The sequence below is a fragment of the Suncus etruscus genome, chromosome 9 (genome assembly GCF_024139225.1).
Source record: "Suncus etruscus isolate mSunEtr1 chromosome 9, mSunEtr1.pri.cur, whole genome shotgun sequence".
In the NCBI taxonomy this organism is placed as follows: Eukaryota; Metazoa; Chordata; class Mammalia; order Eulipotyphla; family Soricidae; genus Suncus; species Suncus etruscus.
Genome location: NC_064856.1, coordinates 28,498,680 through 28,515,926, shown reverse-complemented (window position 1 = coordinate 28,515,926; position 17,247 = coordinate 28,498,680). Strand labels below are relative to the sequence as shown.

The 17,247-nt window shown below is 40.8% G+C and overlaps 1 protein-coding gene and 1 non-coding gene across 2 annotated transcripts in view; one reads left to right on the top strand and one right to left on the bottom strand.

The window, feature by feature from the left end:
* NCOA3 (nuclear receptor coactivator 3) overlaps window positions 1–1,261 on the bottom strand; it is a 71,907-nt gene extending 70,646 nt beyond the window's left edge. The window contains exon 1 of the mRNA XM_049781306.1: window positions 1,194–1,261. The gene's annotated coding sequence lies outside the window, so the exon portion shown is untranslated. The remainder of the gene's footprint in view (window positions 1–1,193) is intronic.
* A 180-nt stretch (window positions 1,262–1,441) lies between these two features.
* On the top strand, window positions 1,442–1,556 carry LOC126019605 (U5 spliceosomal RNA). Its single transcript, XR_007499240.1, has one exon. It is a non-coding gene; the product is annotated as a U5 spliceosomal RNA (small nuclear RNA).
* The last annotated feature ends 15,691 nt before the right edge of the window (window positions 1,557–17,247 follow it).

The window sequence follows — 17,247 nt, the reverse complement described above, 5'->3', positions numbered from 1 at the left end:
GGTCCAAAAAAGCAGGGAAAAACACACACACAATTGGTAGCACAGCAGTAGTATGTTTGCCTTGCACGTGGCTGACCCAGGACTGACTCGGGTTCAATCTCCAGCATCCCATTGGTGCCCTGAGCCAGGTGTGATTTCTGAGCGCAGAGCCAGGAGTACCCCTGAGCGCTGCCAGGTGTGGCCCCAAAAAAGCAAACATTTATATATATTTACACATGGATCAGAGAGATAGTACAGTGACTAGGGTGCTTGCCTTGTAAGGGATTGACCCAGGCTTGATCTTCAGCATCCCACACACATTCAACAGCACACATACCCAACAGCCCATAATCGTAAAGCCAGGAGGAAGTCCTGAGCACTGCCAGGTGTGGCCTCCCCGTGTATTTGATTCTTAGATCATGCCCTGCTTTTCCTTTCCCCTTCACACCCTTTGAGCTGTAAAGACCACCCATGCTTGATTAGGAACCCACCTAGGTCTAATTAACACAAATACCCTTAACTACATCCACATAGCCCCTCTGGTGAATTACCTTTGTTCTATTAACTCTGGCTAATAAAAGTGGCAGGGAAAGCAGCTCAGCTTAGCTTGGTTGGTTCAGTAAGATCCAAGAGGCTGCTCAACCTTATGCACTTTCTCCCATGACTGTGATTCTTGTGCAATGTACCTGCTGTTTGATCCGTCCATTCCAGAGTCAGCATGTACACGGCAAATACTACTGCAAACTGCAGGCTGCAAGCAGCAGTCCCCAGAAAAACAGCTCCTATGTCCACAAATTGTGTGTGTGTGTTTACACAAATGTGGCTAAAGAGATAGTACAAAAGTTAAGCTGCCTTACATGTGATCAAACCCAATTTGATCCCCAATACCATATGGTCCCGAAGTACTACCAGAGCAACCTGTAAGCACAAGCTGGGAGCAACACCTAAGCACCACCCCATAGGGCCCAGAGACCCCAAGCAAAATAGTCATACATAAGAGGAAATTAGCAGGAGGGTTGTCTCATATTAAGCTGTAAGTTTCTCTCCTTCCTCAAAGAACTGTTTATAGACACATTCATTCCAAGACCATTTATCTATACAATATTAAGAGAAAAGTATGAACTATAGAGCCAGATTAAATCAGAAGTCAAAAATGCATTTTCTTCAGAAAAGTATAGTCAGAAAGGGATCAAGTCAAAATAAAAGTAACTTACCAGGCTAATAAGTCAAATGATGTTCACGTGTTTTATTGGCCTCTGACTCCTCTATTCAGCAAGTATTTTGATCCTGAAGACCAAAAATAATTAATTAATTGATTAATTGTATTTTATTGCCCTTAAGTTTTATTAGTGAACACAAAAATAAAGCTTTCCCATCTTCCCCTTCCATGGACAAAGCAAATAAATAAAAGCTATCAAGTACGAGGTTCTTCCTGGTAATTTGAGCTTAAACTTTATTTTGCATACTCTGGTTTCTCTTCAGATCACATAAATCTTTCACCTTTTACTAAAGATTTCCGAGGAAAGGAACAATTCTGAGTCGTAATCAATTTTTTGAGGCCTTGCTTCGGTAAAACTAAAAAAAAACTTTATTTTGCCACATATCACTACTTCTGCTTTAAAAAGTTATTAACAAACCATAATAACCGTTTAATACTATATAGTGTCAAAATAAAAACTAAAATGACGGGGCCGGAGAGATAGCATGGAGGTAAGGCGTTTGCCTTGCATGCAGGAGGACGGTGGTTCGAATCCCGGCATTCCATATGGTCCCCTGAGCCTGCCAGGAGCAATTTCTGAGCGTAGAGCCAAGAGTAACTCCTGAGTGCTGTTGGGTGTGACCCAAAAAAAAACCCCCAAAACAATCAGTCCAAAGTGGTGCGGGGGGGGGGGGGGGAAGAGCGGTGGCACAAGCAGTAAAGTGTCTGTCTTGCCCGCACTAGCCTAGGACAAACTGTGGTTCGATCCCCCAGCATCCTATATGGTTCTGCAAACCAGGAGTGACCCCTGAGCATCACTGGGTGTGGCCCAAAAACAAATTTAAAAAAAAGGCCCAAGGAGCCAGAGCAATAGTATACTGGGTAGGGCTTTTGTTCTGCACACAACAGACCCAGGTTCGATCCTCAGCATCCCATATGATGCCCCGAGACTGCCAACGGTAATACAGAGCAGAGCCCAGAGTAACCCAAGACCTGCCAAAAGCCAAAAAGAAAAGTATCAGTCTGTAAACATGAATAGTGCAAAGTAGGGTGGAGAAGACCTGAAAAAACCAGGCAAGTGATCAAATCAGGCAAGTAATCTAAATTTGGAATGTCAGGGTTGGAGACATAGCACAGCAAGTTTGCCTTACATGCAACCAAGCCAGGTTCAATCCCTGGCATCTCATATGGTCCCCTGAGCCTGCCATGAGTAATTTCTCAGTACAGAGTCAGGAATGACCCTGAGCGCCACCAGACATGACTCAAAAATAATAAATAAATAAATAAATAAACGTGGATGTCCTCAAAAATTCAAAACCAAAACTACTATGAAATCAAACAAAGGACTACCTGCTACTTGTTATAACTTAAGTATTTCTGGACTGGAGGAATAAAGCTGTGGCATAGCCCCAGCCCTGCAAGTTTGTAGTTAGATTCAGATCTCTGGTGCCCCAACTGTGTAAGTACTATCCTGGCTGCTCTGCTACTTCGAACTCCAAACATCAAAAGTACACCACAGCCTCAGTATGTGTGAGTACCACAGAAGGGCGCAGTCTCAAGCAAGGATCATAATTAAACAGATGGTCAAGTACCATGGCCAGGAATTGTGAGCCCTGGTGAACACACAAATCTCAATTAAGTGGGGGCAGCTACAGCGAGTAATGCAACCTGACAGGCTATACCCCCAACAAGCACCACTGCAAGAGGGTGAGTGTATCCTCCATTCAACACAAATCAACAATAGCATCAATGAAAGAGGAGAGAAAATATATAAAATAAAATATAGTTCAGGGACCAGGGAGATAGTACATGATTGACCCCAGTTTGATCCCCAGCATCACTAAATACAGTCTTGAAGGCACCCAGCATTGCCAGGTGTGGTACTATCGGTCCCCACTGGCACCAAATATTGTCCCAGCGATCACTGAGCATCACATTGCCTAAACACTTCATCAACCTCTGGCCAAAATTAAGTAAGCCCAGATAGCAACAACCCAGGGAAAGACCCCTGAGCCTGCATTACTTGCCCAAAGAAGACAACATTCTTATTTTTTTTAATCAGAAGAAATTGAGAGATATAGTGCAGAGATTAATGTAGCACTTTCTTTGCATGAGCCCAATTCTATTCCCAGCACCACACAGCTCCCTAAGCACAACCACAAGGTGTGACCCCAAAACCCAAATATTTAAAAAAGAATTTTTTAAAATAAATTACGATTTTTGTTTTGTTCTTTTTCGTTTGGTACTGGAGAATGAATCCAGAACCTCACATGTGCAAGGCACTCAGTGCTCCCCCAATGAGCTATATTCTTGCCTTACAGTCACCAATTTTTAAATAAAATCTGTCTCCAATTTAATGAGAGGATGGTGATGGGGAGAAATGAAGGCAAAAATTTACAAAAAAAAATAAAAATTCCATTGGGCCAAAGAGATAGCACAGCAGTAGGCCATTTGTTTTGCAAATGGACAGTCCTGGGTTCAAGTCCCAGCATCCTATATGGTTCCCAGAACCTGCCAGGAACGATTTCTGAGCAGAGCCAGGAGTAGCCCCTGAGCTCTGTCGGGTGTGCCCCCACCCCCAAAATCCATTGCTTTCTGGCCCTGGTGTTTTTTGTTTGTTTCGTGTTTGGTTTTCTGATTTTTGGTTGGGTTTTGTTGTTCTTGCTGTTGTTTTTATTTTGGGGCCACACCCAGTATGCTCAGGGGTTACTCCTGGCTCTGCACTCAGAAATCACTACTGGAAGGCTCAGGGGACCATATGAGATGCCGAGAATCAAACCCGGGTCCCAGGCTCTGTCCCAGGTCGGCCATATGCAAGGCAAATGCCCTACCACTGTGCTATCCCTCTGGGCCCCAAGGCCCTGGTTTTAAATTAACTTTTACACCAGAAATGGTTCAGGGATAGGGATGTTCGCAGGATGTTAGTGACATACAGAGCAATGGCAAACCGGAGAAAGAAATCTAAGTCTGAATATACCCAATACCATCAACGGCTAGGAAATAAACACTTCTTGCCTCAAGTGGCAAGTTGTTAAGAGAGTCTATGTTAATACTCAGGTATTACATTACTTGCGGAACAAGAAGTATCTGCAAGGGAGACTAAAGAGATTGTAAAGGAGTAGAGCACTTGCCTTATAAAACAAGCAACCTGAGTTTTTCTTTTTAAAAGGGGAGTGTTATGTAGGAGACACCACACTGCTCAGGGGTTGCTCCTAATTCTGCACTCCGAATCACTCCTAGCAATTCTCTACAAAACCATATGGGGTGCTGGGATCAAACCCAGGTCCACTTTGTGCAAGGCAAATGTCCTATTACTCCAACCCCCCACCTGAGTTCTATTCCCAGCACTTCTCCTGTGGTGATAACAGAGCAAAGAGCAAGCAGTGAGCCTTGAGCGAAGCCGGGCTCCGCAACAAGCAAACAAAAGAATATAGAAGGAATGCTGACCAGACCAATTTGCATCCCATGTCCCCAATGTCCACAGAAACACCCCTGACAGAAGTCTCCCCCCACATCACCCCAGAAAGCGATTAGATGATAGAAGTCTACAGTTACAGATCTATAGTCAAAGATCTATCACTGACTTGCCTATCAGGAACCTGGAAAGTATAAAAAGTAAAAAAATACTGTATTCCAGGATCCCATAAAGTATAAAAATTGCTTATAAAAATAAAAACTGCTGTTAACTTTACTGGAAGCAAGACAACACTTTGTGGCAAGGGAATAATCCTAATGGATTTCTTGGAACATTATTTTTTGTCTTTAACAAAAATAAGCTCATTTAATTATTTCATAATTAAAATTTCAATCACACAAAAATCAAATCACACTGACACAAAAACTGAATGTTTCTTTAAAATAGTAGATATTTGTCTGAAAGGAGTGTAAAGACATTACATTTTCTACTAGAATTAACCAAAAAATGACTAATGAGATCCATGTTATCAAAACCAGCATCACTAGAAGCTAATGGGGGTTGTGGACAATCAAATTGTGCATTGTTAATACCTAATCTGAGATGTGCCTCAAGGTCAGAACAAAGAATCAAACTGGGGGAGGGGAAGCAAACAGAAAGGGGATGCTTGGATATACCAAGTGGCACAAAAAAAGGCCACTGAATATTATGAACGTGCTTTCCTTTTGCTATTGTAATGGAAGGGGAAAGAACTCCACTATTAATCATATTAAACTCATTGTTCTTTGCATGCTGCTGCAGGCAGTGCTGCCAGGGACTCCCTCCCTCAGCTGCCTGCAATGCTACAGATGGGGAACCACCATCTTTGGGAAAAACCAGCTGTTGCCCACTAATCTTCAAAGCACTACAGAATAAGTTTCTGCAGCAAAGAAATTTCAGGCTACCTACAGAATATAAAATTGGTGCAATTTAAATCTAACATTCTTTTTTGCAATTTACCAAGCAAATTTTGTCAAAAAATGAAATAACAGATTTCACTTGCAACAACTAACTACATTCAAAAGGTTTAAAAAGGATATGTTTCATATTATGAAATTTTTAAATTACATATAAAAATTGCTACGTTTTTTGTTTTGTTGTTTTGTTTGTTTGTTTTTGGGTTATACCCAGCAGCACTCAGGGGTTCCTCCTGCTCTATACTCAGAAATCGCTCTTGGAGGGCTCAGGGGACTATATGGGTTGCTGGAATTCGAACCACCATCCTTCTGTGTACAAGGCAAACAAAAGCCCTACCTCCATGCTATCTCTTCGGCCCCAAAAATTGTGACTTTTTTTTAAGCTAGTGTCAACATTCTAGTTATTCCTCAGTCCATAACTATGTGTTCAAGAAAACAAAAGTGCATTTGGTCCCCCTCTAAAAATATTAATGTGGCCAGAGCGGTGGTGCAGGGCTGTAAGGTAGTAACTTGGGCATGCTAGCCTAGGACACTGCGGTTTGATCCCCCAGCATCCCATATGGTCTCCCAAGCCAGGGCCATTTCTGAGCGTATAGCCAGGAGTAAACCCTGAGCATCACCGGGTGTGGCCCAAAACATACATACATAAATAAATAAATAAATAAATAAATAAATAAATAAATAAATAAATAATAAACTGATGACAAGTCTTTAATATCACAGCATTTGGGCCGGAGAGATAGCACAGTGGTAAGGCATTTGCCTTGAACACAGCTAATTCGAACAGACAGTGGTTCGAATCCCGGCATTCCATATGGTCTCCCAAGCCTGCCAGGAGCAATTTCTGAATGCAAACTTAGGAGTAACCAAAAGCCCCCCCCCCTCAAAAAAATCACAGTATTTTTTATGAGGGGGGTGACAGGTACATGAATAGAACTTCAAATAAATTGTGTGTGGTGTGTGTGTGTGTGTGTGTGTGTGTGTGTGTGTGTGTGTGTGTGTGTGTGTGAGATATAAGAACAGGGCATGCGTTCGCGCGCGCGTGTGTGTGTGTGTGTGTGTGTGTGTGTGTGTGTGTGATATAAGAACAGGGCTTGGGCCTAGAGAAATAGCACAGCGGCGTTTGCCTTGCAAACATCCGATCCAGGACCAAAGGTGGTTGGTTCAAATCCCGGTGTCCCATATGGTCCCCCGTGCCTGCCAGGAGCTATTTCTGAGCAGACAGCCAGGAGTAACCCCTTAGCACTGCTGGGTGTGGCCCAAAAACCAAAAACCAAAAAAAAAAAAAAAAAGAACAGGGCTTAAGGAAACTGATATGCATCGTGTGTGTGTGTGTGTGTGTGTGTGTGTGTGTGTGTGTGTGTGTGTGTGTGTGTGTGTGTGTGTGTGTGTGTGATATAAGAACAGGGCTTAAGAAAACTGATATGCAGGGGCCTTGGGCATCCCTGAGCCTGCCAGGAGTAAGTTTTGAGTACAGAGCCAGGAGTAAGCCCTGAGCACTGTCAGATATAAAAAAGAACAATTAAAAAAAAAAAAACTTTACATGCATCACTACCATACTATGCTTATCATACACTACAAAAGGATACAACTGATTTATAATAGCTTATTATAAAGTTATTAACAAACAATAATAACCGTTTGGTACTATATAGTGTCAAAATGAAAACTAAAATTACGGGGCTGGAGAGATAGCATGGAGGTAAGGCGTTTGGCTGTTATGCAGAAGAACGTGGTTCGAATCCCAGCATCCCATATGGTCCCCCGTGCCTACCAGGAGCGATTTCTGAGCATAGAGCCAGGAGGAATATCTGAGCACTGCCAGGTGTGACCCAAAAACCAAAAAAAGAAAAAAAGGAAAAAAAAAGAAAAGTAAATGACAGTGTAAACAGAAGCCTGAGTTTTAGATCCAGCTCTTTGGGGGGGGGGGGGGTTTGGACCACACCCAGCAGCTCTCAGGGGTTACTTCTGGATCTGCACTCAGAAATTGCTCCTGGCAGGCTGGGGGTGGGGGAGGAGACACCATATGGGATGCCAAGAATCAAACCCGGGTCCATCCTGGGTCAGTCACTATAGCTCTGGCCCTAGGATCCAGCAGCTCTTTTAATGAGCCTATGTGTATAAGCAAAGCATGATTCCTGACATTGATTAACAAAGAAAAGCAGGTAGAAAAAGGTTGGGACAAAAGTAAAAAGGCAGGGCATTTGCCTTACATGAGACTAATCCCAGTTCAGTCCCAGTTATCAGATATGATGGCTCCCCTCCCCCCTCGGAATCCCTGAGAACATTGGGAGGCGTAGGTCCTGAGCATGACTTGATGTAATCCAAAATCAAACCAAAAAGAGATATATTAATAGCTACATTGTGAAATCAAAACTATAACCATCCCATATTTGTTGAATATCAATGTTCTGAGCAGCATCCAGACAGCAAAGATATAAGAATCAGAGGTTGGGGTAAAAAGTACAAAGTCAAGGGGCCGGAGATATAGCATGGAGGTAAGGCATTTGCCTTGCATGCAGAAGGACGGTGGTTTGAATCCCGGCATCCCATATGGTCCTCCGAGCCTGCCAGGAGCAATTTCTGAGCGTAGAGCCAGGAGGAACCCCTGAGCGCTGCCGGGTTTTACCCAAAAAACCAAAAACAAAAAGAAACAAAAAAAAAGTACAAAGTCAATAGAAAAAGAAAACTACCCTGTCTTTTCCATTGGAAACTGCTATTGTTAACCAGGGTGCTATTTTAAATACAAATAAAAGACAAAACAATTCTCTAGTAGATGTAGAAGATAATCAAGGGAGGAAAAAAATTAAATGTACAGCTTTTTCTTCGTTATCATAACCAACATATTATGACTTTATAATAAAATACACAAGAAGAAATCTCTTGGGGCTTAATAGTAGAGCATGCTGCTAACCTGGGTTCAATTCCCAGCATCCCATTTGGTCCCCAAGTACCCCCAGGAGTGCAAAGCCAGAAGTAACTGAAGAATGCTAAGTGTCCTTCTCCCCCGACCCCCCCCCCCAAAAAAACATGGGGAAAAAAAACTCTTAGAGTTAAAGAAAAAGTACAGTAAGTAAGGCACTTTTTTTGGAGTGATTCCAGAGTATAGCCTCAGGAATATTCCTTGAGCAAGCTGAATGTGAGAAGAGAAGAGGAAGAGGAAGAGAGAGAGAGGAGAGAGGAGAAACATGGGGCTGGAGAGATAGCACAGCGGTAGGGCGTTTCGCAGAAGGACAGTGAGTGGTTCGAATCCCAGCGAGCCTGCCAGGAGGGATTTCTGAGCCTGAGGGATTTCTAAACCCTGAGTGCTGCCGGGTATAACAACCCTCCCCCAAAAAAGGCATAAGAAATATTAATGAGTAGTATAGAGGTAGCTGAAAACGAAAGCTACTTTTAACAGATCCAGGAATTATGCAGTTCATTGCTTAGACAATATTATCTACTGAAGAACAATGACGGTAAACATAACTTCTGCATTTTTAAAACCTCAGATTAAGGAGAAAACTAAAAAATCCAGTTGGCAAACCAGTTTATTAAGAGTATGAAATGACATGGTTACTAAAACCGGTAAGTAAGCAAGTCGCTTGCCAGTGCTTGTTCTGTCTCACCCCCACTCTTGGAAATACTGCAATATGGTGCTGCACGATCACAAAATAAATACAGGAAAGGGGAAGGGAGCATAGAGTGGGAAAATGAGCAAAGCTCTCCGTTCCTTCGACCAGTGTAAGGGCTGGCTCAGTGGAAGGCGTTCCACAAGAATTGCTACAAGGTCAAAAGTTTACAGTGGTTTCAATTTCACCTTTTAGCAGCCAATCACGACACAAAGACTGCAGGCTGACCCCTCCGGCTGCAAATGAACATTAACTCATTGGGTACCAGGATTATATTTACTCCTTTCCTTCTGAGACCTTCCTTCTCCATTTTTTCCCCCAATGATTTTGTTTGCTGTTGTAGTTGGTTAGTTGGTTGTTTGGGGGGCGGGGGACCCACAGAAGAATCTAAGAGCTTTTAAGTCCAATGCTACAGTTTTATTTAAGACTACTTTAAATACATTTGCGGGAAAATAATGAAAAAAGTATTTTCTCCTTGAAATTAAAATTTCTGTACCATGTAGTATTTGTTAAAGAATCAATCACTAATACTAGTATTAAGACAAAAAGGGAACTTAGGCAGGTTAAAAAGACAGATTTATCTCCACAGGGAGCAATTCCAAGAACAATTTACAATAGAATGAAAAATGATGTTGGTTGTGTTTCCAGTAAATGCTTTAAAACTCACTTGGACAGTGAAGTTTTTTTTTTCCAAAGTATTTATCCACAACTCAGCATTTTATCAGCATAGATTCTCTATCTCCTGTCCAAATCATTAACATGCAATATACCTGTTCTTTTCACTGAATTGTTCATCTTCCAAAATACAGGTAATGCTCCTAAGATTTCAGCTTCCTTTTCCTATGTTGGCTCTCTCTAAAAACACACCTATACTAAGGAATAATCTTCTATCAGAAAAATCTCAAGATTAAACAATTGCTCCCTAATTCACTTTTATTCATATTTTCTACAAGTGTAGAAAAAAACATCAGTAACTAATCCAAAGAATACAACTTTCACACAGTGACTCCCCTGTTTTAAAATTGTTCCTTTAAAGACTCACATGATGAAAGTGAAGTGGTACTTCTATTAACTGATCTACCAAAATTATTAGCAAAATCCTAAATAAGCAGATGTGATTAGCAACACCTGTATCACTAAAACAATGAGACTGTATTTCTGCAGTCTTGCTCACTCAAACTTAAACATATTTAGAAGCCTCTGGAGAAAATGACTTCATATATGTTCTTCATTTTTTTTTCCAAACTAACGAAGGCATCATCATAGTTATTTCCGAACACTAAAGAGGCAAACCAACATACAAAAATTTCTTACTAATTCGCTAAAGATCTTCAAGATAAATTTATAACATATAAAGTTTTCATAGCAATTTAATGAGTTTAGTTGGTTTAAAAAAAACTTAATATGATAGTCTTATACAACAATTTGCACTAAAACAATTTAAGTAACAAGTACTAAATTTTTTACAGATAACTAACACATGTCAATGTACCTTTACTTTTAAAATGTAGGGTGTTTTTTATTAAAAAAAAGCTTTATATAAAGCTTTAAAGAATCTTTTAAATATACTAAGAAAATCCATTTTTAAAGATATCTCAAAAAAATTTTTTTAATTTCAATTTGAATTATCCTGAGATAGTTACAAAGTTGTTCACAACTAAGTTTCAGTCATACAAATGTTCCAATCCAACACCCATCCCTTCATCAGTGCACAATTCCCACCACCAATGTTTGGTTCCCTTGCTGTCCCCTCCCCAACCTAACTCTTCAGCAGACACTTTTCTTCTCTTTTTTTCCCCCTTTTTTCCTTTTAAAGATGGCCTCATTTTGAAATAAAATGGATGTGATAAAATTTTACATCAAGTCAGCATGTTAGCAAGAAGCTTTTTTGTGTGTTCTGAATTTGATTAATACAAGCCAAGGTCACTTCCTGAAAGATGCCTACCATTGCAGCTGCAGGCAAAGGAGGCTGCATAAAAAGGCTGGGGGAAGGGACTGGGTGATGGTATTTATTAAAAGAGACAGGCTTCCATCTCTATGAGCAACTATATAATGATGAAAGAAAGGAAAGATTCCAGAAATCCTGACAAAAAGATAAATCTATTTCCATCCAATAATTTTAATTAATTTAATGTGTGTGTGTATATAATGTGTCACAATGTTCAAATGTCAAAATTATATCAAAAATATCCTCACTTCAACAAAGTTAAAACATTTCACCTAATTCTACCAAAGCCACTTACTACTACACTGAAGTAAACACAGCATTCAACACATTGATTTGGTATGCAAAACATACAACTTTAAGGTATAAGCTCTTGAAAACAGAAATCTAAGCTCTTGAAAACAGAAATCTAAATTTCTCTGATCCAAAAACCAAGCATCACCTAAACCTAATGAAAGTAGAAACACAAAAACAAAACATTTTGATAAAGTTTTATCTAGAATATAATTTAATTTTAATTTTGCCAGCATTAAGGAACATTATAATGTCTGTTTAGGGACCATACTCAGTACCACGCCTACCCTGAGATTTTATGTATATTTCAACTGAGTAAAACTCTCAGGTACATGACAGTGATGTATAGTCCAAAGGCTGAGGCTGAGTGCTTTGAATTCCAAAGGCCTGGGTTTGATTCCCAGTACCAGGAAAACTACCAGAAGCAATTCCCAACACAAAACTGGAGTAAGAGCTGAGCACCCCTATCCCCGGGTATGGCCCCAAAACAAAAACTTTAATAGAAAATCTCTGTATAGGCAGTAAATTTTTGTAAACTTTGATAAATGATTTATAAACTTTTTTCCCATCCACCAAAATGGGAGTAATTATATTTAAACCATGATATCCCAGAGGTGGATAAAATGCCTCTGTATTCTGAATAGTCATATAATAAAAATACTGGCCCTTTTGTTATTATTCCCATGTATAAAGGCATTATTTGTCTTGTATATAAATGGAATATAATTTTGTCAGTGCCCATATTATTCCTCTTTCTCCTATTCTGATAAAAGTTGGGTTCAAAAACTTCAATGAAGAGGGGAATACTGAACGATTCTAACTGATCAAGTCAAACATACTGACAATGCTAAATTTTTTTTAATATCATTTTACCTTTAACAACTTCTTGCATACAAATGCTGCATATATTATTCTACTTATATAAAGGGATCTTTTAGTCATTTAAAGGAAGTCAGCCAGGGTTAGAGCGACAGCAGAGTGGGTAGGACAATTGCCTTGCAGACGACCTGGGTTCAAGTTCTAGTACCCTATAAGTTTCCCAGAGCCCTGCCAGGAGTGATCCTTGAGCATAGAGCCAAGGGGCAAGAGCCAAGAGCACACTAGTAAGCCCTGAGCAGTGCTGGAAATGGGGAATAGGGAGGGAAGAGGAAGGATGGGGAGGAGAGAAAAGGGGAAGAGAAGGGTGGGGTGGAGTGGGGTAAAATTAAGTTCATACTCCTTTTGTTTAATTCATACTTCTCCCCTTATCCTTTGTAGGACAAACTTTTCCTCAAATTCTCCTTGCCTCAATTCTTCTGTCCAATCACTTGGTTCATTCCAAAAACACTCAAAACAAAGCATAGATGATACAAAAACTATCTTCTTACCATAGTCCAAGACAAGGGAGAGATCCCTTCCCATCAACTAAATCATTCTTCTCCCTTGATTTTTGTTTTGTTTTGTTTTGGGGCCACACCCGGTAACACTCAGGGGTTACTCCTGGCTATGCACTCAGAAGTCTCTCCTGGCTTGGGGGATCATATGGGATGCCGGGGGATGGAACCGTGGTCCGGTCTAGGCTAGCGCTAGCAAGGCAGACACCTTACTTCTAGCGCCACCGCGCCGGCCCCTCCCTTGATTTTTAACATTTTTTTTCTGGGTCATACCCAGCTGCGCTCAGGAAATACTCCTGGTTCTGTGCTCAGAAATTACTCCTGGCAGGCTCAGGGGTCCATATGGGATGCAGGAGATTGAAACCAGGTCAGTCACATGGAAGGTAAACATCCTTCCTGCTATGTTATCACTCTGGCCCCTCTCCTTTGATTTTTATCCCAAGTTCCCAGTGCAGTTCTCACTCAGCAAGCAAACAAGCTGGGTACCTGCTCCAATACAGCTTTTGTGCCAAAAATAGAATCTGAAGAAAACTATTGACTATAATGTAAACGCAAACAAAACGTTGACCAGCATGTCTCCTTGCTGTGCCAGAGTGGTTAACAAACACTAATTTGAAATTTGGTGCAATAGCACAGAGGGTAGGGCTTTTTTTCCCTGCACGAGGCCAATCCAGGTTGGATCCCTAGCATCCCATACGGTCCCTACTAGACCCTACTAGAAGTAATTTTAGAGCAAGAGCCAATAATCCCCCCTGAGCACTGAAACGTGTGCCCAAAAACCTAAAATAAATAAATAAACTAAAAACCTCTTTTAAAAGTCAGACTATAAACCTCAATCATATTTAGCTTGTTTTGTTTTGTTTTATTTTGGGACCTCACCCAGTGATGCTCAGGGTTACTCCTGGCTAAGTGCTCAGAAATCATTTCTGACAGTCCTCAGGGAACCATATGGGGTTCAAAGGATCAAACCCAGGTTAGCCACGTGCAAAGCAATTTACCTACCCACTGTACTATCTCTCCAGACCTATCAACCACATTTCTCAAGTGAAAAGTTAATACTTTGTTATACCTAGCACACAGTAACAATAAATGAAAATCAACCTTTCATTTTACAAATATTTATAACATTATACCATAGTGTATTATACTGTAGAAATTAAAACGGTACAATACTGTGGAAATCAGAAATAATCAAGCCACAGATTCTCATAGAAGTTCTTCAATTCAGAGAGCATAGTCCCTGGGTGAGAAAGGCGTTTGGAGAAATTTAAAAAATAAATAAATAAAATAAACCAAAATAAAACCCTAAGCCTTGAGATGGGACAAGCCATAAAGATAGACAAATAACTGTTTTTAATCACAGGGTTAATTATGTGTTATTAGATATTAATAAAAATACAAACAAGGCATTTCCAGGAAGATATGCCAAAAGAAAATAAATAATATGATATGAAAAAGAAAAGTGGGAAGGTAAGGAAGAATTTTAGGACAGGTTCTTTGAAGATTCAACATTTAATCTGAGAGATGAATGATATTATTGACCATGCAAAAACTGTTTCATGCAAATAGCACAGAATATGACAGCACTTAACACAGCAAAATTAACTAAATATTATTATTAAATATCATTAAATTTCACAGTCTCAACCTTCCCATTAAGACCTACATTGCCAGCAAACTGAAATGGAAACAATGTACTGATCTTCCTAGAAGGTAATATTCTTTTTTTGTTTGTTTTTGTTTTGTTTTGGGGTCACACCGGCAGCGCTCAGGGGTTACTCCTGGCTCTACGCTCAGAAATTGCTCCTGGCGGGGCCGGAGAGATAGCACAGCTGCGTTTGCCTTGCAAGCAGCCAATCCAGAACCTAAGGTGGTTGGTTCGAATCCCGTGCCTGCCTGCCAGGAGCTATTTCTGAGCAGATAGCCAGGAGTAACCTCTGAGCACTGCCGGGTGTGGCCAAAAAAAAGAAATCGCTCCTGGTGGGATTCAAACCACCGTCCTTCTACATGCAAGGTGAATGCCCTACCTCCATGCTATCTCTCCGGCCCCATAGAAGGTAATATTCTTTACTTGAAAACTTAAGTATGGTCCTTTTACTGACTTAAATAAATTTAAAACCACATATGTGGCCAGAGGGATTGTTTAAAAGTGCTAGAGTGCTGGCCTGGCTTGCAAAGATCCCAGGTTAAAGCCCCAGCACTTAGATCCCTGACACTGCACCAAGGAGCATCTCCCAACCAGCATAAAGCTGGGAGAGCAGTTTACAGTACCACAAGCATATCCTGAAAAAAGAAGAGTACACAGGGGCCAGAGTGATAGTACAGGGGTTAGGGAGTTTGCCTTGCATGCAGTTGACCTGGAATCGATCTCTGGCATGCCATATGGTACCCTGAGCACTGACAGCAGTGACTCCTGATCACAGAGCCAGGAGTAAGCCCTGTGCACCGCCAGGTGTGGCCCACAAGCCCAAAAAAAAAAAAAAAAGCACAGCATAGCTTTCTAAGAAGTATTAGTAGTGTTCAGGAAGCCAAGGGAATATTACTAAAAGCAATGCTTATTCAGTGGATTTGGAGGATTAAACAGATTTAAATTTCAGCTCTTCTAACCACCATTTCCTTCTTTATGCACTTTTCTTAGCCGTAAGATCTCCCATTACAGTTGCAAGGCTGAATGACTGAGCACCTCACTGTCATCAATATTATTAGGAAAAGTCAAGCCTCTTGATGCAAAAACAAGCACATCCACTCAACTCATTAAGACAGTCCTCAAGATCTTGTACTTGAGTTCTTTTCTACTTATTTAAAGCCAGCTTGTTGGGGCCCGAGAGAAGATTTCAGATCAGAGAAACAGTATTTCACACATGCTAAACCTAAATTCAAATCTTGGTACCACATGTTCCCCCAGTATCCATCAGACCTCCAAATACTGCCAGTGTAGCCTTGGTAGTTTGCAGCATCACAGAACTTGAGCACTCTATATCCTTGGCCTAAGCATTGAAACAACCAACCAACCTATCACCAGATGTAGCCCCCAATCTCCCTGAACACTGTTTAAGAGCCCCAAACACACCCACACATATCCAGACCCCCCAAAAATGCTACCTGTTACCTAGTCTAGAACAGTGCTTCACAAACTCTAAGGAACAGAACTGCCCTTGAGGTGTAGGCACTTGTTCAACTCCTAAGCCCCACCTCCATAAGTTAACATGACATTGTACAAAGGCAATGAGCCAAATGATACCAATACTGTGAGAAAGCAGACTACACTTGTGAGCAGCAATAAACCAGAACAGTTCTCAAACATCACAACTTAATACTTTCATCCTTCATCTCATCCTTTCTGTGCACTCATTAAGAATCTCAGTCTAGGGCCCGGAGAGATAGCACAGCGGCGTTTGCCTTGCAAGAAGCCGATCCAGGACCAAAGGTGGTTGGTTCGATTCCCGGTGTCTCATATGGTCCTCCGTGCCTGCCAGGAGCTATTTCTGAGCAGACAGCCAGAAGTAACTCCTGAGAAATGCCGGGTGTGACCCAAAAACCAAAAAAAAAAAAAAAAAGAAAAAAAAGAATCTCAGTCTATCACGATTACTTCTACAAACCCAACCAATTTTGCCAATCCCAATTCTCCAAACATGTCATAAGGTTAAATTAAAGATTTATATCTTTACAACAAATCCAAAGGTCTTCAATATGGAGTCAGGGTCTCCATGACATTGAGACTAAAGGCATCTTTAAGGAGGAAACAGCACTTTCCAAACAAATGGAATCAGAGATAAACAGATGGGAATATATTAAGCTGAGAAGCTTCTGCACCTCAAAAGAAATAGTGCCCAGGATACAAGAGCCATCCACTGAATGGGAGAAACTATTCACCCAATACCCATCAGAAAAGGGTTAATATCCAAAATATACAAGGCACTGACAGAACTTTACCAAAAAAATCTAATCCTATCAAAAAATGGGGAGAAAAAAATGAACAAACACTTTGATAAAGAAGAAATACAAATGGCCAAAAGGCACATGAAAAAATGTTCCACATCACTAATCATCAGGGAGATGCAAATCAAAACAACTATGAGGTACCATCTCATGCCACAAAGATTGGCGCACATCACGAAGAATGAGAACAAGCAGTGCTCGCGGGGATGTGAAGAGAAAGGAACTCTTATTCACTGCTGGTGGGAATGCCGTCTCGTCCAGCCTTTGTGGAAAGTGATACGGAGATTCCTCCAAAACCTGGAAATTGAACTCCCATATGATCCAGCTATACCACTCCTAGGGATATACCCTAGGAACACAAAAATACAATACAAAAATCCCTTCCTCACACTTTTTCATTGCTGCACTATTTACAATAGTCAGACTCTGGAAACAACCAAGATGCCCTTCAACAGATGAATGGCTAAAGAAACTGTGGTACATATACACAATGGAATATTATGCAGCCGTCAGGAGAGTTGAAGTCATGAAATTCTC